Source organism: Doryrhamphus excisus, linkage group LG6 (genome assembly GCF_037039965.1).
Source record: "Doryrhamphus excisus strain RoL-2023G ecotype Guam linkage group LG6, RoL_Dexc_Guam_v1.1, whole genome shotgun sequence".
Classification (NCBI taxonomy): domain Eukaryota; kingdom Metazoa; phylum Chordata; class Actinopteri; order Syngnathiformes; family Syngnathidae; genus Doryrhamphus; species Doryrhamphus excisus.
The window spans coordinates 24,097,336-24,119,131 of NC_136362.1; the positions used below are offsets into that span (position 1 = coordinate 24,097,336).

The 21,796-nt window shown below is 46.7% G+C and overlaps 10 non-coding genes across 10 annotated transcripts; 6 read left to right on the forward strand and 4 right to left on the reverse strand.

Moving 5' to 3' along the window:
- Nucleotides 1-8,380: 8,380 nt before the first annotated feature.
- Nucleotides 8,381-8,467, reverse strand: trnay-gua (transfer RNA tyrosine (anticodon GUA)). The gene is given in 2 exon segments: nucleotides 8,381-8,416; nucleotides 8,431-8,467. It is a non-coding gene; the product is annotated as a tRNA-Tyr (tRNA).
- Nucleotides 8,468-10,578: 2,111 nt separating this feature from the next.
- trnal-cag (transfer RNA leucine (anticodon CAG)) lies at nucleotides 10,579-10,660 on the forward strand. The gene has a single exon. It is a non-coding gene; the product is annotated as a tRNA-Leu (tRNA).
- Nucleotides 10,661-12,353: 1,693 nt separating this feature from the next.
- On the reverse strand, nucleotides 12,354-12,426 carry trnav-cac (transfer RNA valine (anticodon CAC)). Its single transcript has one exon. It is a non-coding gene; the product is annotated as a tRNA-Val (tRNA).
- Nucleotides 12,427-15,410: 2,984 nt separating this feature from the next.
- trnav-cac (transfer RNA valine (anticodon CAC)) lies at nucleotides 15,411-15,483 on the forward strand. Its single transcript has one exon. It is a non-coding gene; the product is annotated as a tRNA-Val (tRNA).
- A 914-nt stretch (nucleotides 15,484-16,397) lies between these two features.
- On the forward strand, nucleotides 16,398-16,479 carry trnal-cag (transfer RNA leucine (anticodon CAG)). Its single transcript has one exon. It is a non-coding gene; the product is annotated as a tRNA-Leu (tRNA).
- A 1,119-nt stretch (nucleotides 16,480-17,598) lies between these two features.
- Nucleotides 17,599-17,670, reverse strand: trnae-uuc (transfer RNA glutamic acid (anticodon UUC)). The gene has a single exon. It is a non-coding gene; the product is annotated as a tRNA-Glu (tRNA).
- A 524-nt stretch (nucleotides 17,671-18,194) lies between these two features.
- trnak-uuu (transfer RNA lysine (anticodon UUU)) lies at nucleotides 18,195-18,267 on the forward strand. Its single transcript has one exon. It is a non-coding gene; the product is annotated as a tRNA-Lys (tRNA).
- A 982-nt stretch (nucleotides 18,268-19,249) lies between these two features.
- Nucleotides 19,250-19,322, forward strand: trnak-cuu (transfer RNA lysine (anticodon CUU)). The gene has a single exon. It is a non-coding gene; the product is annotated as a tRNA-Lys (tRNA).
- A 313-nt stretch (nucleotides 19,323-19,635) lies between these two features.
- trnas-gcu (transfer RNA serine (anticodon GCU)) lies at nucleotides 19,636-19,717 on the reverse strand. The gene has a single exon. It is a non-coding gene; the product is annotated as a tRNA-Ser (tRNA).
- Nucleotides 19,718-20,140: 423 nt separating this feature from the next.
- Nucleotides 20,141-20,213, forward strand: trnak-cuu (transfer RNA lysine (anticodon CUU)). Its single transcript has one exon. It is a non-coding gene; the product is annotated as a tRNA-Lys (tRNA).
- The last annotated feature ends 1,583 nt before the right edge of the window (nucleotides 20,214-21,796 follow it).

The following is a 21,796-nucleotide window of genomic DNA, read 5'->3' on the forward strand; positions in this document are numbered from 1 at the left end:
TATTCTGCTTTTTCAGTCGTGGGTAAAAGTGGGGGCAGGGTGAAGCTGTGTCTGTGCCACGTATGTTGCTGTGTACCTGATCCAGTGTGTTCTCATCTTGGGTTGGAATGTCCCCATGTCGGTAACGGGTGGGGAATACAGTCCGTTGATGAGGATAAGAGCTACAGAAAATGGGAAGGATTTCACTGGTTGAAGTCTCCAGCTACCATAAAAACGGTCATGGGCCACAAGCTTGTTCTGAATTCCGCCTTGGCCAATCGACACTACATCGACTCAGCAGCAGTCCTTGTTAGTATAGTGGCCAGTATCTCCGCCTGTCACATGGAAGATTACGCGGTTCGATTCCCAGACGGGGCGTTCCTGTTTTGTATGTCACGTTGAACCTTGAGCAGGGTTGCGGTTGCAACAACCAGTCCGGGAGAACAAGACCTCTATTCATCTTCTTCTCCAAGTGCTCAGCTGTGTTGTACAATCTGACAGTCCTTTGCTACCAAATCATTCCAGTCATGGATAATGGACCTGACCAGGAAAATGACAGCTGTGGGATTTCAACCAGTGGCTCCTGAGCGAAAGGAGCCTTAATCTGGTGCTTTAGACCACTCATCCACACAACCCAATACGGTGCCCTGATCAGGAAAAAACTGTGACCTTGTGAGGTTCGCTGACAACGGAGGACACTGAAATGGAGCCACACAAAGGAGGGTACCTGCACTGTTTACGTGTCCGTTGACCTGGTTGCAGATGGATTGTCTTTGTTCCTTTTGAAAATCCACATTTTAACACCCCATTTATGAAGGATGTTAACGACCATCAGGAGGTAGACCGGGATTCGATTGGCGGACTTGGAATTGTTTTTATGTGCAGTGACCGCAGTTCACAGATAGCGCTGAAAGATTACCCGAACCGTTCGACCGAGGACCAAGACAAATCCTATCTCCACTCAAAACCTAACCAAATGTCAGTTCCCTGACCGGGAATCGAACAACGGACGCGGTGGTGAGAGCACCAAGTCCCAGCCACTAGACCACCAGGGACTGCATCATGGCTGCACTCTGAAAGGCAGAGACTGTGTTGCTTTGACGTACTCCAGCAAAGGAACCAAAATAGTTATGAGACTGGACCTTCTCTGCCAACGCTGCATCAACAGGGGAATTAGCTCAAATGGTAGAGCGCTCGCTTAGCATGTGAGCGGTAGCGGAATCAATGCCCGCATTCTCCATGAACTCGTTTGTTTTTTTGATGAAATGTTCCCACGTAGCGAATACTAATCCGGGCCCCAATCCCGATATCTAGGCCAAACACAGCCATAGGTATCACCCTAAACCCAGTCCTAACTGCATTCTCCCCTCTAGCACCTTGTCTTGTCTTGTTGTAGGATCAATGCCCGCAATCTTCAAGGAGTTCTTTGCCTTTTGTAGAAGAGATGTTAGGATTGGATCTACCCCTTAGCATCCGACAAATATCCCAAACCAGGGGAATTACCTCAAATGGTAAAGTGTTTGCTTAGCATGCGAGAAGTAGCAGAGTCAATACCCGCATTCTCCAAGGAATCCTTTGTATTTTGTAAAAGAGATGTGGGATCGGAAATGAGTCCAGGATCTATCCCTCAGCGTTAGACAAATACCCCAAACCTAATCCTGGCCGCGTTCTCTAGATTAGTCTCTTATCATGGAATAGTGAAGAAGCCCAGTACGTGATTTATTGTTCCCAAGTAGCGCATCAAGGTGACCCCAACCATTCCACCGAGGCCTTGCAGAGATGAAGAGGCCCCGAAATGTCCACCCCCAAGATGGACTGAGGTCTTAAACTACCCACATGGACAATCCAAATATCTTCTGGACAAAAAGAGTTTGTGGTCAGACAAGACAAAGGTTGAGCCGGTCACCTGAACATGAAACGTTTGATCTGAGTGTCCGGGATTCAAGTCCCTGTTCAGGTGACCAGGTCTGAGGTCCACTTGCAAGTGCCTCCTTTTTGCCCTCAAACTACGAGGGCAACAGGACAATCCCTTGGTACTCTATGGAAACTACATGAGGAGACTTTTAACTGGAACTGGAAAGACTTGTGGCCCCGCACACAAACCAAGTATCTTCTGATCAGCTGATCCTTGACATCAGCTGTCACAGACATTGCCGTCGTTTGGGGACCTCATCCAGATCCACGGTTACCACTGATTTGTAGAGTAAGTCATCATACTCTAACAGGAAGACTCGGTCCAAACACTCAATTGCTGCAGGGCAAGTAGGTTCCACCAAGACTTGAACTTGGACCACTGGATTCAGAGTCCAGAGTGCGAACCATTACACCATGGAACTCTTTGTTTTGGATGTGACTGGCACCTTCTGGCGTAACAATGGAGGCTTTGCAAACCAGGACACCAACTTTACTCTTTAATGAGCGCAAAATATTTTCGGGTACAATCGAGGGGTCTTGTGCTCTCACGGAAATGGCTGTCCTTTTCCAACAGGAGTTGAGATGAAACGTAGTCAAATAGACACTCAATCAGAATTACTCCGTTTGCCAATTTCAGACTGCGTGACAAAGACTCAAGTCCAACTCCAATGACAGGGAGGCGGAGGCGGACAAGACGGTATTGCCATTCTTTCCTGGCAGACATAACATAAGAAACAGCTTGTCCTTCGAGCTGGACTTGAACCAGCGACCTCTCTGCCTTTCTGACTGCAGACCTAAGCAGTCCCTGGTGGTCTAGTGGCTAGGATTCGGTGCTTTCGCTGCTGCGGCCCGGGTTCGTTTCCTGGTCAGGGAATTGACATTTGGGTAGGTTTTGACTGGAGATAGAGTCGCAAGATGGTCAACCTCCCACATGTAGGCGAACTCGTCGTCTCCAGTACCGAGGCCATGTCGGCGAAGACGGCAGTACATGGCACAGATACAGCTTCACCCTTCCCCCTCTTTAGGCCCTGACTGAAAAAGCAGAACCCACCATCGCAGCTAAAATAGCCCACTTTGGAGAGCATTGGACTGAAGTTCTAAAGGTCCTCACAATAAACCTCACTCCTCCTGATGGTCGTTACGTCTTTCAATAATGGGGCGTTAAAATGTGGATTTTCAAAAGGAACAAAGACAATCCATCTGCAACCTGGTCAACGGACACGTAAACAGTGCAGGTACCCTGCTTTGTGCGGCTCCGTTTCAGTGTCCTCCTTTGTCAGCGGACTTCACAAGGTCACAGTTTTTTCCTGATGAGGGCACTGTTTTAGGATGTGTGGATGAGTGGTCTAAAGCACCAGATTAAGTCTCCTTTTGCTCAGGGGGCACTGGTTGTTGCACAATTTTCTACAGGAAAGAAATCTTGACGATGTATCACCAAAAGTGCTGAACCGCCCAATGTGGGGCTGAAACTAGCGCACAAGGAATAACTTGTTTAAGTACACCTTTTGGACCTCGATGACCCATCAAGAAGTTTCGCCAGTACTCTTATAACCCCCCGTCCTCCACTCCGGGTTTCCTTAGATTAGTGGTTATCCCGTTTGCCTCACACGCATAAGGCCCCCTGTTTAAAACTGGGTGGAAACATGGGCTTTCTATTCCCTCTTTGACAAAATAACCGGTGGTCTAGTGGCTAGGATTCGGTGCTCTCACTGCCACGGCCCGGTTTCGATTCCCGGTCACGGAATTGACGTTTGGATAGGTTTTTACTGGAGAGAGGATTTGTCTTCGGCCTCGGTGGAATGGTCGCGGTCAGGTGACCGGCTCAACCTTTGTCTTATCTGACCACAAACTCTTTTTGTCCAGAAGATATTTGGATTGTCCATGTGGGTAGTTTAAGACCTCAGTCCATCTTGGGGGTGGACATTTCGGGGCCTCTTCATCTCTGCAAGGCCTCGGTGGAATGGTTGGGGTCACCTTGATGCGCTACTTGGGAACAATAACCCACGGACTCGGTTTCTTCACTATTACATGACAAGAGACTGGTCTAGAGAACGCGGCCAGGATTAGGTTTGGGGTATTTGTCTGACGCTGATGGATAGATCCTGGACTCATTTCCGATCCCACATCTCTTTTACAAAACACAAAGTTATTCCTTGGGGAATGTGGGTATCGATCCTGCTGCATCTCGCATGCTAAGCAAGCACTTTACCATTTGAGGTAATTCCCCTGGTTTGGGGTATTTGTCGGATGTTAAGGGGTAGATCCAATCCCAACATCTCTTCTACAAAAGGTGAAGCACTCCTTGGAGACTGTGGGAATTGATCCCAAATAAGACAAGACAAGGTGCTCGACAGGAGAATGCAGTTAGGACTGGGTTTAGGGTGATACCTTAGGCTGTATTTGGCCTAGATATTGGGTTTGGGGCCCGGATTAGTGTTTAATAATAATAATAATACATTTTATTTAAAAGCGCCTTTCAGGACACCCAAGGTCGCTGTACAGGAGATAAAAACACCAATATAAAATACAAGATAAAAGACAACAAACGATAAATAAGAGCATACAATAAATCGGACAGGGGGGACCATGTGAACCAGTTAAAGGGAATAGGCAAGTTTGAACAGATTAGGCAACAGAACAGGGTTTTGAGGTTAGATTTGAAAATGATGAAAAAGATGGAAGTAAGCTGACCTGGTGACGTTATTGATGTGGGATTGGAAAGATAGTGTGCTGTCGAGGATACCCAGACTCTTGACCTGAGGGGAGGGGGAGACTAAGGAGCTGTCGATGGAGAGAGAGAAGGAGTCAACTTTAGATAGGGTGGATTTGGTGCCAATGAGTAAGAATTCAGTTTTATTGCTATTAAGTTTCAGAAAGTTGGAGGTGAACCATGATTTTATTTCAGAGAGACAGGAGGTGAGGGAGGGGGGTGGGAGTGTAGAGTTAGGTTTGGAAGAGAGGTAGAGCTGGGTGTCATCCGCGAATCAGTGAAAGTGAATGTTAAATTTACGGAAGACAGAGGAGGACAGAGCCCTGGGGCACACCTGTGGTGACTGGGGAGGGGTCGGAGCAGAAAGATTTAAGCTGAATGAACTGAGTGCGGTCTGTGAGATAGGAGTGGAACCAGTGGAGGGGGGTGTGGGTGATGCCAATTTCGGAGTGTCTGCTGAGGAGGATGGGGTGTGAGATGGTGTCAAAGGCCGCACTCAGGTCAAGGAGGATGAGAATAGAAAGTGAACCGGTGTCAGCTGCAGTGAGGAGATCATTGGTGATTTTGATGAGTGAAGTTTCGGTGCTGTGACGGGGACGGAAGCCGGACTGGAAGGGTTCATACAGATTGTTAAGGGTGAGATGTGCGTGAAGTTGGGAGGAGACTATTTTTTCAAGAATTTTGGAAATGAAAGGTAAGTTGGAGATAGGGCGGAGGTTATTGAAGTTGTTGGGATCTGAACCAGGTTTTTTCAGGATTGGGGTGACCGCAGCAATTTTGAAAGCTGGGGGGACAGTACCGGTAGACAGTGAAGAGTGGATAATGGCAGGAATGAGAGAGAGGAGAGGCAGGATTTGACCAGGATTGTGGGGATGGGGTCCAGCTGGCATGTGGAGGGCTTGGATTTGTGGATGATGTCAGATACTATTTCAGAGGCAGTGGGGAGTTGAAAAGAGGAAAAAGGCTGACTATAGAGAAAGGGTTCGGATGTGGGGAGAGGAGGTGGTTGTGAGCAGAGGTGCTGGTGAATGGAGTTAATTTTGTCATTGAAGAATACCATCAGTGAGTTACAAGTGTCAGTTGAGTAAAAGTGGGGGGGTAAAGAGTGGGGAGGCTGGAGGATCTTATTGAGTAATGAAAAAAGTGATTTTGTGTTTCCTTTGCTGGATGTGATGAGACCAGAGTAATAAGCAGATTTAGGGTGTGCAATGGCGTCTTTGTACTGGAGAATGTGGGTATTGTAGATGTTTTTGTGAATTGTGAGTCCATTTTTTTTGTAGAGCCGTTCCAGTTGTCGTCCTTTAGATTTCATTGTCCGGAGTTCAGGGGTGTACCAAGGTGCAGATGATGAAAAAGAAACAGTCCGAGTTTTCAGTGGGGCAATAGAGTTCAGGATATTGTTTAAACCAGTGATGTAGAGAGCTGTGAGATCTTCGGGGTTAGGAAGAAAATCCGGGATTGGGATACAGGAAATTTCGGAGCGGAGAGTGTCAACATTAATGTCCTTTAGGTTCCTGAAGGAGATGAGACGTGGAGGTTTGATTGAGGAGAGGCAGAGTGTAGTGCTGAATGAGAGGAGGAAGTGGTCCGTTATTGGAAGTTCATCGGCGGTGCAGTTGGACGGGGTGAGGCCAGAGCAGCAGAGTAGATCCAGTGTGTGTCCTTTGGTATGTGTCGGAAAGTCAATGTATTGGTGGAGTCCAAAACTGTCAAGGCATAATAGAAAGTCTCTGGTGAGTGGGAGAGTTTTATTGTCTATATGTATGTTGAAATCTCCCAGCAGTATTAAGTTATGTGACAGAGTGGAGAGTTGTGTAAGGAGGGTGGCAAAGTCAGTTAAAAAGTCAGTGTGGGGCTTAGGGGGACGATAAATGGTGGCGACGACAGTGGGAGAGCGTCCAGGGAGCATAAAAACAGTGCATTCAAATGAACTGAATGCAGAGACCGTCACCGGCAGGACTTTCCACTTCTCGCGGTGAATTACCGCGAGACCTCCGCCGCGACCGTTGCCACAGGGATGACAGATGTAAACAAAGCCAGCCGGTGTGGATTCGTTGAGGGTGGAAAAGTCATTCGGCTGTTGCCATGTTTCTGTTAAACACAAAAAATCGAGCTTACGGTCAGTGAGGAGATCCTGGAGGAGATGACCCTGAGAGAGCGGATGTTGAGCAGACCGAAGCGAACAGTGGCATTGTCGTGCTTAGCGGTAGCGTTAGCATTAGCCGTCCTAAGCGGGCGAGCTAATACACTGCTATGCGCTACCCTGTCGGAGTTTCTGGGAGGACGACGAGTGGTAGACCAGATGGATTTTATTGCTGTGGAGGAGTTGTTGTGATTGAATTTCCTGCGAGACCCACGATGGGTGTATTTCCAACGAGGGAGGATAGCGATGTCCGGGTGGTGGTAAAGTACCGACGGTGGCGGTGAGGGCACGGGCAGATGCCAGCGTATCCAGAGGAGCTCAGCAGCTGTGTACCGGATCGGTTCTGCCATTGGGTGGTGGCAGAACGACAGGAAGTCCAGAAAAGAGCAGACCAGGTGACGCAGGAAAAACACTTCAGCTCACACAGAGTGCTAACACAATAGTCATAGTTAGGCCATATTGAGGCAATAGAACCATAAATCACTTAAAAGTTACGGGAGAGTAGCGGCAGCCAGTCGCGCAAGCGTTCACTCAACCGGAACCGGAAATGTAACTCCTGTTTGGTACTTGGGAACATTTAATCACAAAAAACAAAAGAGGTTTTGAAGAATGTGGGCATTGATCCCACTACCTCTCACATGCAATGCGAGCGTTCTCCCATTTGAGCTAATTCCCCTGCTGTTGCAGCATTGGCAGAGAAATCTTCTGGCAGACTGTACTTGTCCTTGCAGCGATAAAGAGGCCCTGGTCCCGAAATGTCCACCTCCAAGATGGACTGAGGTCTTAAACTACCCACATGGACAAGCCAAATATCTTCTGGACAAAAAGAGTTCATGTTTAGACACGACAAAGGTTGAGCCGGTCACCCAAACATGAAACTTTTGATCTGAGTGTCCGGGATTCAAGTCCCTGTTCAGGTGACCAGGTCTGAGGTCCACTTGCAAATGCCTCCTTTTTGCCCTCAATATACGAGGGCAACAGGACAATCCCTTGGTACTCTATGGAAACTACATGAGGAGCCTGGCTTTTAACTGGAACTGGAAAGACTTGTGGCCCCGCACACAAACCAAGTATCTTCTGATCAGCTGATCCTTGACATCAGCTGTCACAGACATTGGCGTTGTTTGGGGACCTCATCCTGATCCACGGTTACCACTGATTTGTAGAGTAAGTCAATAAGTCATCATACTCTTACTGTTAAAGGAAGACACAGTCCAAACACTGGATTGCTGCAGGGCAAGTAGGTTCCACCAAGACTTGAACTTGGATCACTGGATTCAGAGTCCAGAGAGCTAAGCATTACACCATGGAACCCTTTGTTTTGGATGTGACTGGCACCTTCTGGCGTAACAATGGAGGCTTTGCAAACCAGGACACCAACTTTACTCTTTGATGAGCGCAAAGTATTTTGGGGTACAATCCAGGGGTCTTGTGCTCTCACGGAAATGGCTGTCCTTTTCCAACAGGAGTTGAGATGAAATGTATTCAAATTGACAAAATGCATTGATCACTCAATCAGAATTTCTCCGTTTGCCAATTTCAAGTCCAACTCCATCGACAGGGGAGCGGAGGTCCTTCAGACAAGACGGCATTGCCATTCTTTCCTGGCAGACATAACATAAGCAAAAGGCTTGTCCTTCGAGCCGGACTTGAACCAGCGACCTAAGGATGCCAGCTTGAACCACTACAGTCCTCCGCTCTTCCAACTGAGCTATCAAAGGTCTTGTTGCTTTGAGGCTAGTGAGTACGGCCAAGCGTTCAACTGCGTCTGATTGCGGTTGTGGCTGAGAATGCCACTATTGACAGAATTTGGATTAGATAATCAAGTCTTGTGGTGGAGAGTCTCAGGTAGAGAGTCTCAGGTGGAGAGATGTGACGTTTCTGATCGAATTCAGAGGTCATCAGTTGGTCCTGAAAACGGTCTTGGCACTTCTTTTCACGATGAAAGGTATGAAAACAGCCCTGTTGCATTGGTCGGGAATGGGACCCGAGTCTACCATGTCGATTGATCCTGGACTCATTTCCAATCCTAACATCTCTTTTACAAAAGATAAAGAACTCCGAGAAGACTGCGGGCATTGATCCGGCTTCCGCTCACATGCGAAGCGAGCGCTCTACCATTTGAGCTAATTCCCCTGTTGTTGCAGTGTTGGCAGAGAAGGTCCAGTCTTATAACTATTTTGGTTCCTTTGCTGGACTACCTTTCTGAGTGCAGACCTAAAGCAGTCCCTGGTGGTCTAGTGGCTAGGATTCGGTGCTTTCACCGCTGCGGCCCGGGTTCAATTCCCAGTCAGGGAATTGACATTTGGATAGGTTTTGACTGGAGATAGAGTCGCCAGATGGTCAACCTCCCACCTGTAGGCGAACACGTCGTCCACAGGCCATGTCGGCAAAGACGGCAGTACCCTTCCCCCACTTTAGGCCCCGACTGAAAAAGCAGAACCCACCATCGCAGCTAAAATAGCCCACTTGGGAGAGCGTTGGACTGAAGTTCTAAAGGTCCTCACAATAAACCTCACTCCTCCTGATGGTCGTTACGTCTTTCAATAATGGGGCATTAAAATGTGGATTTTCCAAAGGAACAAATACAATCCATCTGCAACCTGGTCAATGGACACGTAAACAGTGCAGGTACCCTGCTTTGTGCAGCTCCTTTTCAGTGTCCTCCATTGTCAGCGAACCTCACAAGGTCACAGTTTTTTCCTCATCAGGGCACCGTTTTAGGTTGTGTGGATGAGTGGTCTAAAGCACCAGATTAAGGCTCCTTTTGCTCAGGGGGCACTGGTTGTTGCACAATTTTCCACAGGAAAGAAATCTTGACGATGTATCACCAAAAGTGCTGAACCGCCCACTGTGGGGCTGAAACTAGCGCACAAGGAATAACTTGTTTAAGTACACCTTTTGGACCTCGATGACCCATCAAGAAGTCAACCTTTGTTGGTTCATTTCTCCCATTCACCATGAGGATGTGTGCTGGTTTAGTGCATATGCAGAACTTAGTTCTCATCGTGTAACCATGTTTGGTGTGTTTGAGGGGGTGTAGCTCAGTGGTAGAGCATTTGACTGCAGATCAAGTTCAAATCCGGATGCCCCCTGATGCACTCCTTTGGTTTAAGAATAGTCTAAGAGTACATGAATGCATGGCTCATAATAGCAACAACTTCAGTGTAATATAACTCGAGATTATTAACCTTTTTGCATGGCTCCTTTCTACATTCTTCACACTGACATGAAATTTCTGCAGTGGCTTTTGTCCAATTTCCTCGCGGGTGACACACCCCCCCCCCCCCATGTCGCATACTGTACTTGTCCTTGCAGAGATGAAGAGGCCCTGGTCCCGAAATGTCCACCTCCAAGATGGACTGAGGTCTTAAACTACCCACATGGACAAGCCAAATATCTTCTGGACAAAAAGAGTTCATGGTCAGACACGACAAAGGTTGACAAAACATGAAACTTTTGATCTGAGTGTCCGGGATTCAAGTCCCTGTTCAGGTGACCAGGTCTGAGGTCCACTTGCAAACGCCTCCTTTTTGCCACGCAAAAGGTCCCCAGTTCGAAACTGGGTGGAAACATGGCCTTTCAAGTCCTTCTTTTACAAAAAAAATCAAGGTGACAAATGGGAACAAGGACATGTGCTTGATCTCTGACGGGACTTGAACTCTTGACCCTCAGATTAAAAGTCTGATGCCCTACGAAGTGAGCCGCCAGGGGTTTTTCTGCTCTAGATATGATTTTTTGTTCTGTTTTTATTGATGTGGCCATCCTGATGTTTGATCAATTCCACAACTGACCTAGTTTTTCAGGGGACAGAAGGAGCAAAACCTGGAGGGTCAGGATGGCCGAGCGGTCGAAGGCGCTGCATTCAGGTTGCAGTCTCTAATGAGGCGTGGGTTCGAATCCCACTTCTGACAGCTTCTTGCATCTCTAAGTGGCGTCACCCAGTAAACCAGCGGTGCTTTTCAACATGACCGCTGCTGAAAAGTGTACAAAGCTATTGCATCCTGGGGTCTTGCGTTTCTCTGGAAAACACTCTTTGTACTTCAACATGACCTCGGATGAAAAGTATGAAAACCAGAGTCATGGAAATACCAGAAGAGGACTGCTGGAATTGAACAAACGAGCCCCTCTTTGCTAGGCTTGTAATTTGACCATCTATCTTTTCCCCTCCTCTGCTGAGTGTCCACTGAATGGAGGTGGCTGTTCTCGCGGGGACATCAATTAGTTAAATTAGTTGTATCACTGGTTGAAATCCCACAGCTGGCATTTTCCTGGTCAGGTCCATTATCCACGACTGGAATGACTTGGCAGCAAAGGACTGTCAGATTGTACAACACAGCTGAGCACTTGGAGAAAAAGATTGAGAGACCTGCACTGGTGTCAGCAGAGTGGCGCAGAGGACGGGTGCTGGGCCCATAACCCAGAGATCGATGGATGGAAACCATCCTCAGCTATGGCTGCACTGTTTACGTGTCCGTTGACCAGGTTGCAGATGGATTGTCTTTGTTCCTTTTGAAAATCCACATTTTAACACCTCATTTATGAAAGACGTAGCAACCATCAGGAGGTAGACCGGGATTCGATTGGTGGACTTGGAATTGTTGACAATAGTTTGAAGACTTATAACAGGCGCTAACAAAATTTGAACAATCTCTGTTAGTTCGAGAATGATTGCATGACATTCCTTATTTTCATCTAACCATTACACCATGGAACCCTTTGTTTTGGATGTGACTGGCACCTTCCTTCTCCATGGCTTCTCCAAACTCCTCCCATGTCAGAGTTTTTGCCTCAGCGAATGCCAAAGCCGCGGACCGCTTGGCCTGTCGGTTCCTGTCAGCTGAAGTCCCATGAGCCAAAAATGCCCAATAGAACTGCTTCAGCTTGACGACATCCCTCACCAATGGTATCCACCAACGGGTTCTAGGATTATCGCCACGACAGGCCCTGACCACCTTAGGTGTCTCGACAATGGAGGCACAGAACATCCCTGCCTCCCTCTGGACCTTGCAGGTCACTGGGAAGATATTCGGCTCGAAGGACCATTTGGTCCCGAACATGAAACTTTTGATCTGAGTGTCCCGGATTCAAGTCCCTGTTCAGGTGACCAGGTCTGAGGTCCACTTGCAAAGGCCTCCTTTAGCCCTCAAAATACAAGGACAACAGGACAATACCTTGGTACTTTATGGAAGCTATATGAGGAGCCGGGCTTTTAACTGGAACTGGAAAGACTTGCGGCCCCGCACTGTCAATAGGGGGATTTGAACCCACGCCTCATTAGAGACTGCAACCTGAATGCAGCGCCTTCGACCGCTCGGCCATCCGGACCCTTCAGGATCCATTTGAAGGTTCTCTTAATGGTTTTTAAATGTCTTAGGGGTTGTGGGCCTTCTTATTTTTCTTTTATGTTATGAACCCTCGCGGTCCATCAGGTCCTCCAACACCGACCTGTTATGTATTCCCAGCCCATCAGTCATCCGGGAAATATGGATTGTGTGTCCAAACTGGGGATGGATGCTCGTGTACACACCTTCAGACATCAAGAACATATCCTTGTTCCTATTTGTCATCTTGATTTTTTTTGTAAAAGGAGGTCTTGAAAGGCCATGTTTCCACCCAGTTTCAAAATGGGGACCTTTTGCGTGTGAGGCAAACGTGATAACCACTACACTATGGAAACCTGAAGGAAGGGTCTTTTAAGGGGACTGGTGAAGTCACAAAGCAGTTGCCAAACAATGAAACACGACGATGTGTCCAAAGTGGGGGCAGATTGACAATTGTCCAAATGGACAAAGATTTCTCCTTTGTAGGGAAAATTGTTCCAGAAATAATGGGCTTTTCTTCAACAAAACAAGACATCATAATTGCGGCTTGAAAGAAACACCTTAGCCACCCTCGGGGTCACTTTGATATCTCGGTGGACTCAACTTGTGCCCTTGGAGTCAATGGTTTGTAAATAGGCTTGTAACCTCCTCTAACCTTGTCTGGATGGCTGGATGTCTGGCCTTTTGAAGAATTAAGTTAAGGTCCTTTCAGCCAGCCAATAAGCCTTTTCAAACTATTTGCCAAGTCACAACATAAACAGGGATTGTTCTGAAAACCGGGCTTGAACCAGGGACCTTTAGAACTTCAGTCTAACGTTCTCCTAAGTGAGTTTTTCAGCTTCTAAGGTGGTGTTCTGCTTTTTCAGTCGTGGGTAAAAGTGGGGGCAGGGTGAAGCTGTGTCTGTGCCACGTATGTTTGCTGTGTACCTGGTCCAGTGTGTTCTCATCTTGGGTTGGAATGCCAGTAACAGGTGGGGAATACAGTCCGTTGATGAGAATAAGAGCTACAGAAAATGGGAAGGATTTCAATGGTTGAAGTCTCCAGCTACCATAAAAACGGTCATGGGCCACAAGCCTGTTCTGAATTCCGCTTTGGCCAATCGACACTACATCAACTCAGCAGCAGTCCTTGTTAGTATAGTGACCAGTATCTCCGCCTGTTTAGATTACGCGGTTCGATTTCCAGATGGGGAGTTCCTTTTTTGTATGTCACGTTGAACCTTGAGCAGGGTTGCGGCTGCAACAACCAGTCCGGGAGAACAAGACCTCTTATTCATCTTCTTCTCCAAGTGCCCAGCTGTGCTGTACAATCTGACAGTGCTTTGCTACCAAATCATTCCAGTCGTGGATAATGGACCTGACCAGGAAAATGACAGCTGTGGGATTTCAACCAGTGGCTCCTGAGCGAAAGGAGCCTTAATCTGGTGCTTTAGACCACTCATCCACACAACCCAAAGCGGTGCCCTGATCAGGAAAAAACTGTGACCTTGTGAGGTTCGCTGACAACGGAGGACACTGAAATGGAGCCGCACAAAGGAGGGTACCTGCACTGTTTACGTGTCCGTTGACCAGGTAGACCGGGATTCAATTGGCGGACTTGGAATTCGACCGAGGACCAAGACAAATCCTATCTCCAGTCAAAACCTACCCAAATGTCAATTCCCTGACCGGGAATCGAACCCAGGCCGCAGCGCTGAAAGCGCCGAATCTTATCCACTAGACCACCAGGGACTGCTTTAGGTCTGCACTCAGAAAGGCAGAGACTGTGTCGCTTTGACATAGTCCAGCAAAGGAACCAAAATATTTAAAGACTGGACCTTCTCTGCCAGCAGTGCAACAGCAGGGGAATTAGCTCAAATGGTAGAGGGCTCGCTTCGCATGTGAGAGGTAGCGGGATCAATGCCCGTGTTCTCCAAAATCTCTTTTGATTTTTGTGATTAAATGTTCCCAAGTACCAAACACTAACCCGGGCCCCAATCCCGATATCTAGGCCAAATACAGCCATAGGTATCACCTTGTCTTGTTGTGGGATCAATGCCGCAGTCTTCTAGGAGTTCTTTGCCTTTTGTAAAAGAGATGTTAGGATCGGAAATGAGTCCAGGATCGATCCACGTGGTAGACCCGGGTCCGATTCCCGGCCAATGCAACAGAGCTGTTTTCGTACCTTTCATCGTGAAAAGAAGTGCCAAGACCGTTTTCAGGACCAACTGATGACCTCTGAATTCAATCAGAAACGTCACACCTCTCCACCTGAGACTCTACACCTGAGACTCTCCACCACAAGACTTGATTATCTAATCCAAATTCAGTCAATAGTGGCATTCTCAGCCACAACCGCAATGAGACTGGAATGATTTGGTAGCAAAGCACTGTCAGATTGTACAACACAGCTGGGCACTTGGAGAAGAAGATGAATAAGAGGGCTTGTTCTCCCGGACTGGTTGTTGCAGCCGCAACCCTGCTCAAGGTTCAACGTGACATACAAAACAGGAACTCCCTGTCTGGGAATCGAACCGCGCAATCTTCCATGTGACAAGCGGAGATACTGGCCACTATACTAACAAAGACTGCTGCTGAGTCGATGTAGTGTCGATTGGCCAAAGCGGAATTCAGAACAGGCTTGTGGCCCATGACCGTTTTTATGGTAGCTGGAGACTTCAACCAGTGAAATCCTTCCCATTTTCCGTAGCTCTTATCCTCATCAACGGACTGTATTCCCCACCCGTTACCAGCATGGGGACATTCCAACCCAAGATGAGAACACACTGGACCAGCTAAACAGCAACATACGTGGCACAGATACAGCTTCACCCTGCCCCCACTTTTACCCACGACTGAAAAAGCAGAACACCACCTTAGAAGCTGAAATACTCACTTAGGAGAACGTTAGACTGAAGTTCTAAAGGTTCCTGGTTCAAGCCCGGTTTTCAGAACAATCCCTGTTTATGTTGTGACTTGGCAAATAGTTTGAAAAGGCTTATTGGCTGACTGAAAGGACCTTAACTTCATTTTTCAAAAGGCCATCCAGCCATCCAGACGAGGTTAGAGGAGGTTACAAGCCTATTTACAAACCATTGACTCCAAGGGCACAAGTTGAGTCCACCGAGATATCAAAGTGACCCAGAGGGTGGCTCAGGTGTTTCTTTCAAGCCGCAATTATGATGTCTTGTTTTGTTGAAGAAAAGCCCATTATTTCTGGAACAATTTTCCCTACAAAGGAGAAATCTTTGTCCATTTGGACAATTGTCAATCTGCCCCCACTTTGGACACATCGTCGTGTTTCATTGTTTGGCAACTGCTTTGTGACTTCACCAGTCCCCTTAAAAGCCCCTTCCTTCAGGTTTCCATAGTGTAGTGGTTATCATGTTTGCCTCACACGCAAAAGGTCCCCAGTTCGAAACTGGGTGGAAACATGGCCTTTCAAGACCTCCTTTTACAAAAAAAATCAAGATGACAAATAGGAACAAGGATATGTTCTTGATGTCTGAAGGTGTGTACACGAGCATCCATCCCCAGTTTGGACACACAATTTATATTTCCCGGATGACTGATGGGCTGGGAATACATAACAGGTCGGTGTTGGAGGACCTGATGGACCGCGAGGGTTCATAACATAAAAGAAATTCAGAAAAATAAGAAGGCCCACAACCCCTAAGACATTTAAAAACCATTAAGAAAACCTTCAAATGGATCCTGAAACATACAGGGAGCCAATGCAGTGATTTTAGAAGCGGTGTAATATGCGCCTGCCTTCTGGTCCTCGTCAGCACATGTGCAGCAAAAGTTGTTCTGTAAAAGTTGTAGACTTGTGATGTTTCTTTTAGGAAGACCAGAAAGCAGGGCGTTGCAATAGTCAATACGACTGGATACAACACGCAAAAGGTCCCCAGTTCGAAACTGGGTGGAAACATGCCCTTTGAAGTCCTTCTTTTACAAAAAAAATCAAGGTGACAAATAGGAACAAGGACATGTGCTTGATCTCTGAAGGGACTTGAACACTCAGATTTAAAGTCTGATGCCCTACGAAGTTAGCCCCCAGGCTTTTGGTCAAAAGACTTGTTTTTATGTATTTGGAATGAAATGTTTTCTGCATGTTGAACACTTTTCAACAGGAAAGATATCTTTCAGATGTATCAATAAAACTGCTGATTCGCCCAACATGGGGCTCGAACCCATGACCATGAGATTAAGAGTCTCATGCTCTACCGACTAATCGGGCCTTTTGCTGCTCTACATATCAGTCTTTATTGATGTGGCCATCCTGATGTTTGATCAATTCCACAGCTGACCCAGTTTCTCATGGAACAGAAGGAGTGAGACCTGGAGGGTCAGGATGGCCGAGCGGTCGAAGGCGCTGCATTCAGGTTGCAGTCTCTAATGAGGCGTGGGTTCAAATCCCACTTCTGACAGTGCAGGGCCACAAGTCTTTCTAGTTCCAGTTAAAAGCCCGGCTCCTCATGTATTTTCCATAAAGTACCAAGGTGTTGTCCTGTTGTCCTTGTATTTTCAGGGCAAAATTAGGCGTTTGCAAGTGGACCTCAGACCTTGTCACCTGAACAGGGACTTGAATCCCGGACACTCAGATCGAAAGTTTCATGTTCGGGACCAAATGGTCCTTTGAGCCGAATATCTTCCCAGTGACCTGCAAGATCCAGAAATGTAGAAAGGAGCCATGCAAAAAGGGAAACAATCTTGAGTTATATTACACCGAAGTTGTTGCTATTATGAGCCATGCATTCATGTACTCTTAGACTATTCTTAAACCAAAGGAGTGCATCAGGGGGCATCCGGATTTGAACCGGAGACCTCTACCACTGAGCTGAACTAAGTTCTGCATATGCACTAAACCGGCACACATCCTCATGGTGAATGGGAGAATTGAACCAACAAAGGTTGACTTCTTGATAGGTCATCAAGGTCCAAAAGGTGTACTTAAACAAGTTATTCCTTGTGCGCTAGTTTCAGCCCCACATTGGGCGGTTCAGCACTTTTGGTGATACATCGTCAAGATTTCTTTCCTGTGGAAAATTGTGCAACAACCAGTGCCCCCTGAGCAAAAGGAGCCTTAATCTGGTGCTTTAGACCACTCATCCACACAACTCAAAACGGTGCCCTGATCAGGAAAAAACTGTGACCTTGTGAGGTTCGCTGACAATGGAGGACACTGAAAAGGAGCCGCACAAAGCAGGGTACCTACACTGTTTACGTGTCCGTTGACCAGGTTGCAGATGGATTGTCTTTGTTCCTTTTGAAAATCCACATTTTAACGCCCCATTATTGAAAGACGTAACGACCATCAGGAGGAGTGAGGTTTATTGTGAGGACCTTTAGAACTTCAGTCCAACGCTCTCCCAAGTGGGCTATTTTAGCTGCGATGGTGGGTTCTGCTTTTTCAGTCTAGGCCTAAAGTGGGGGAAGGGTGAAGCTGTATCTGTGCCATGTACTGCCGTCTTCGCCTCGGTACTGTGGACGACGAGTTCGCCTACAGGTCGGAGGTTGACCATCTGGCGACTCCATCCAAATGTCAATTCCCTGACCGGGAATCGAACCCGAGCCGCAGCGGTGAAAGCGCCGAATCCTAGCCACTAGACCACCAGGGACTGCTTTAAGTCTGCACTCAGAAAGGCAGAGACTGTGTCGCTTTGACGTGGTCCAGCAAAGGAACCAAAATAGTTATAAGACTGGACCTTCTCTGCCAATGCTGCACCAGCAGGGGAATTAGCTCAAATGGTAGAGCGCTCGCTTCGCATGTGAGAGGAAGCGGGATCAATGCCCGCATTCTCCAAAATCTCTTTTGTTTTTTGTGATTAAATGTTCCCAAGTACCAAACACTAACCCGGGCCCCAATCCCGATATCTAGGCCAAATACAGCCATAGGTATCACCTTGTCTTGTCTTGTTGTTGATCAAAAGTTTCATGTTCAGGTGACTGGCTCAACCTTTGTCTTGTCTGACGACAAACTCTTTTTGTCCAGAAGATATTTGGATTGTCCATGTGGGTAGTGTAAGACCTCAGTCCATCTTGGGGGTGGACATTTCGGGACCGGGGCCTTTTCATCTCTGCAAGGACAAGTACAGTATGCCAGAAGATTTTGTCTTCCTTGAGTTGTCCTTATTTATCAAGGGCCTGGATAGCTCAGTTGGTAGAGCATCAGACTTTTAATCTGAGGGTCCAGGGTTCAAGTCCCTGTTCAGGCGGTGAGGAGAAGTATTAAATGTGAAACCAATCTCTTTTATCCTCCTCCTGTGGTCAATTCCAAAATGCCACAAGACTTCTGCTGCCTCATCCTCAACACCGAGAAGGCCAAAGAGAAGCGACACAGTCTCTGCCTTTCTGAGTGCAGACCAAAAGCAGTCCCTGGTGGTCTAGTGGCTAGGATTCGGTGCTCTCACCGCTGTGGTCCGGGTTTGATTTCCGTTCAGGGAATTGACATTTGGATAGGTTTTGACTGGAGGTAGGATTTGTCTTCGGCCTCGATGCGCTACTTGAGAACAATAAATCACATACTGGGTTTCTTCACTATTCCATGATAAGAGACTAATCTAGAGAACGCGGCCAGGATTAGGTTTGGGGTATTTGTCTGACGCTGAGGGATAGATCCTGGACTCATTTCTGATCCCACATCTCTTTTACAAAATAAAATGCGGGTACCGACTCTGCTACTTCTCGCATGCTAAGCAAGCACTTTACCATTTGAGGTAATTCCCCTGGTTTGGGGTATTTGTCGGATGCTAAGGGGTGATCCAATCCCAACATCTCTTCTACAAAAGGCAAAGAACTCCTTGGAGACTGTGGGCATTGATCCCACAACAAGACAAGACAAGGTGCTAGAGGGGAGAATGCGGTTAGGACTGGGTTTAGGTTAGGACTGGGTTTAGGGTGATACCTATAGCCGAGATATCGGGATTGGGGCCCGGATTAGTATTCGCTACGTGGGAACATTTCATCAAAAGAACAAAGGAGTTTATGGAGAATGCGGGCATTGATGAAATGACAAATTACAAATGACAAATGAACATAACGGGTTAAGATGACTACACTTCCAAAGTTCTCAACTATGACTGAACCTCTCGCTCCTTTGTTCCCTGAGAAACTAGGTTGGCTGTGGAATTGATCAAACATCAAGAAGTCCACATCAATTAAAAAAAAAATTAAAAAGTGATATCTTGGCCGAAAAAGGCCCGGTTAGCTCAGTCGGGAGAGCATGAGACTCTTAATCTCAGGGTCGTGGGTTCGAGCCCCACATTGGGCGGTTCAGCTCTTTTGGTGATACATCTTAAAGATTTCTTTCCTGTGGAAAATTCTGCAACATGCGGAAAACATTTCATTCGAAGTACACAAAAACAAATCCCATTCTTGTATGACCACAAATGGTAGAGCGCTCACTTCGCATGTGAGATGAAGAGGAATCGATGCCTGCATTCTCCAAATGGTATATTATGCCTTTTTCTTGCCAAAAAAGCATTCTCAATCTCCCACATCGTACCGGATACTTGGATTAATTGCATTCTAATGATGTTTCCTAAAAACACAGGTGGTGTCAAAACTGGTGCATTAGTATAGTCCGATGAGGATGGGATTCGAACCCATGCGTGCAGAACACAATGGATTAGCAGTTCATCACCTTAACCTCTCGGTCACCTCATCTCCTTTGAGGGCATGGTCTTGTGGACTCAAAATGACACATCTTAATTAGTGTTTTGGTGTTGCAGAAATTGTGGCAGCCTTCTTGTGCAGCGGGGGGATTTAACTCAAAGGCTAGAGTTCTTGCTCTACATGCAAGAAATAGCGGGTTTGATACCCGTATTGTCGAAATGATATGTTAAGGCTTTTTTCCCCCCAACAAAAGCGTTCTTGATCTCCGACATCGTAGCTTATACTTTGATTCATTGCATGCTAATAATGTTTACTAAAAATACAGGTGTGGTCAAAACTAGTGTATTTTTACATCACCACACTTGAAGTGGACAGACAATCTTGTCTTTTCAGACAATACAATTAAAGCAACACACACCTGCCAAGACCACATCAATTAAAAAAAATTAAAAAGTGATATCTTGGCCGAAAAAGGCCCGGTTAGCTCAGTCGGAAGAGCATGAGACTCTTAATCTCAGGGTCGTGGGTTCGAGCCCCACATTGGGCGGTTCAGCTCTTTTGGTGATACAGACCTGGTAGACCCAAATGAGTAGTGAGGGTGTGCTGGGAACGTCTGGCAGAGTCTCCCGTTCGTCGAGTCTTCAACTCTCACATCTGGCAGAGCTTCACCTGCATCCCGGGGGAGGACCGGGATATTGAGTCCGAATGGGCCATATTCCGTGCCTCCATTGCTGAGGCGGCTGACCGGAGCTGCGGCCGCAAGGCCGTCGGTGCCAGTCGTGGCGGCAGTATTAAGTATTTTACAAATGATGTACACTAATGTGACGCATTAGAATATTCTAGACACACTAACTCTGAACACAAAAACCAATGTAAAATATAAACTATTGCACTGGCGCACTTCCACTTCAACACTCTGAGGGAGGGTTGTAGCCACTCCCCTTGTATCACCTCGCTCAACACCTCCTCCAATGAATCAGTTCACATCCGGTCAATGGCACAACCACACAGCTTGACTAAATTTAAAACACTTTTAAAATAATGTACAACAGAGTTTAATCACTATGCGGAAGAGACACGTTCTATTGTCCATTCAACTGTAACAATCATGTCCTTTCAACAAGCCAACCACCTTTACCACAGAGCAAGCAAAGTTATGACGCACTTCAAATTTCTCCTTCACAACACACAACACATGAGGCTGACTAACACAGTTAAACAAGGTGTCCTAACTTTAGCAACTCCTGCGACAAACACAGACTTCTTGCACTTCAGCTATGTTTCAAGTTGACCTTCTTATTGTTCCAGAAGAGATCATACAAACACAGATTAATATAGGAACTATGGTGACAATACACTTTTCACCACACTTCTCACTTGGTTGTTTGGCACTATTTAGCTATTTATACTGGCTTATGTTGCTGTGATTAGCGTGAATACTTTTACAGCTATTCTCTTGGCCGGTCACAATGCCAAGACACACTTTTACCCTCAGCTGACCCTCATTCATATAAACACACACACACTCAAGACACTGAATAGAAAAACAGCTGGAAGATTTACAGATGAGACGAGACAGTCAGCCAAACACACACACTAGAAGTCTTGAATACGCCAATCGAACTCTGGAGTTTTATTTACATGCACGAAAACAATCACACAATTTGAGCAATTCGATTGATTGCTTCACGCCTTACTTTCCTCCAGTTTTTTAGATTAGGTATACATTAATATACTCATAAATTATTCGGTCCACCTCATAGGACTGCAAAACTGTATTCGAGTTACATCACAAAGTACACAAGAAGACGTGCTTTATTGCAAATCTACCATGTGTAGTTTGAGTATGCTTCTCTTCTCACTAGACGTGAAATGATTCACGTGTATTTTATTAGGCGCAACCTTTTTGCTCTATAGTTCGTCACCTCCTTTGCGCGTTTGGAGGTCGTAACTACCCAGACTTGGCGCGCAACTCACGAACTTTGCGTTAATGAAGGTATCCCTCAGTACCATTTGTAGTCGGCTTCATCTTTAGCCTGACAGTTCCTCTTGAACACACTCCGGGACTCAGAGCTGCTGCAGCATAAGTCTTAAAACACACACACACACAGCCGGCAAGAGCCTCTTGCT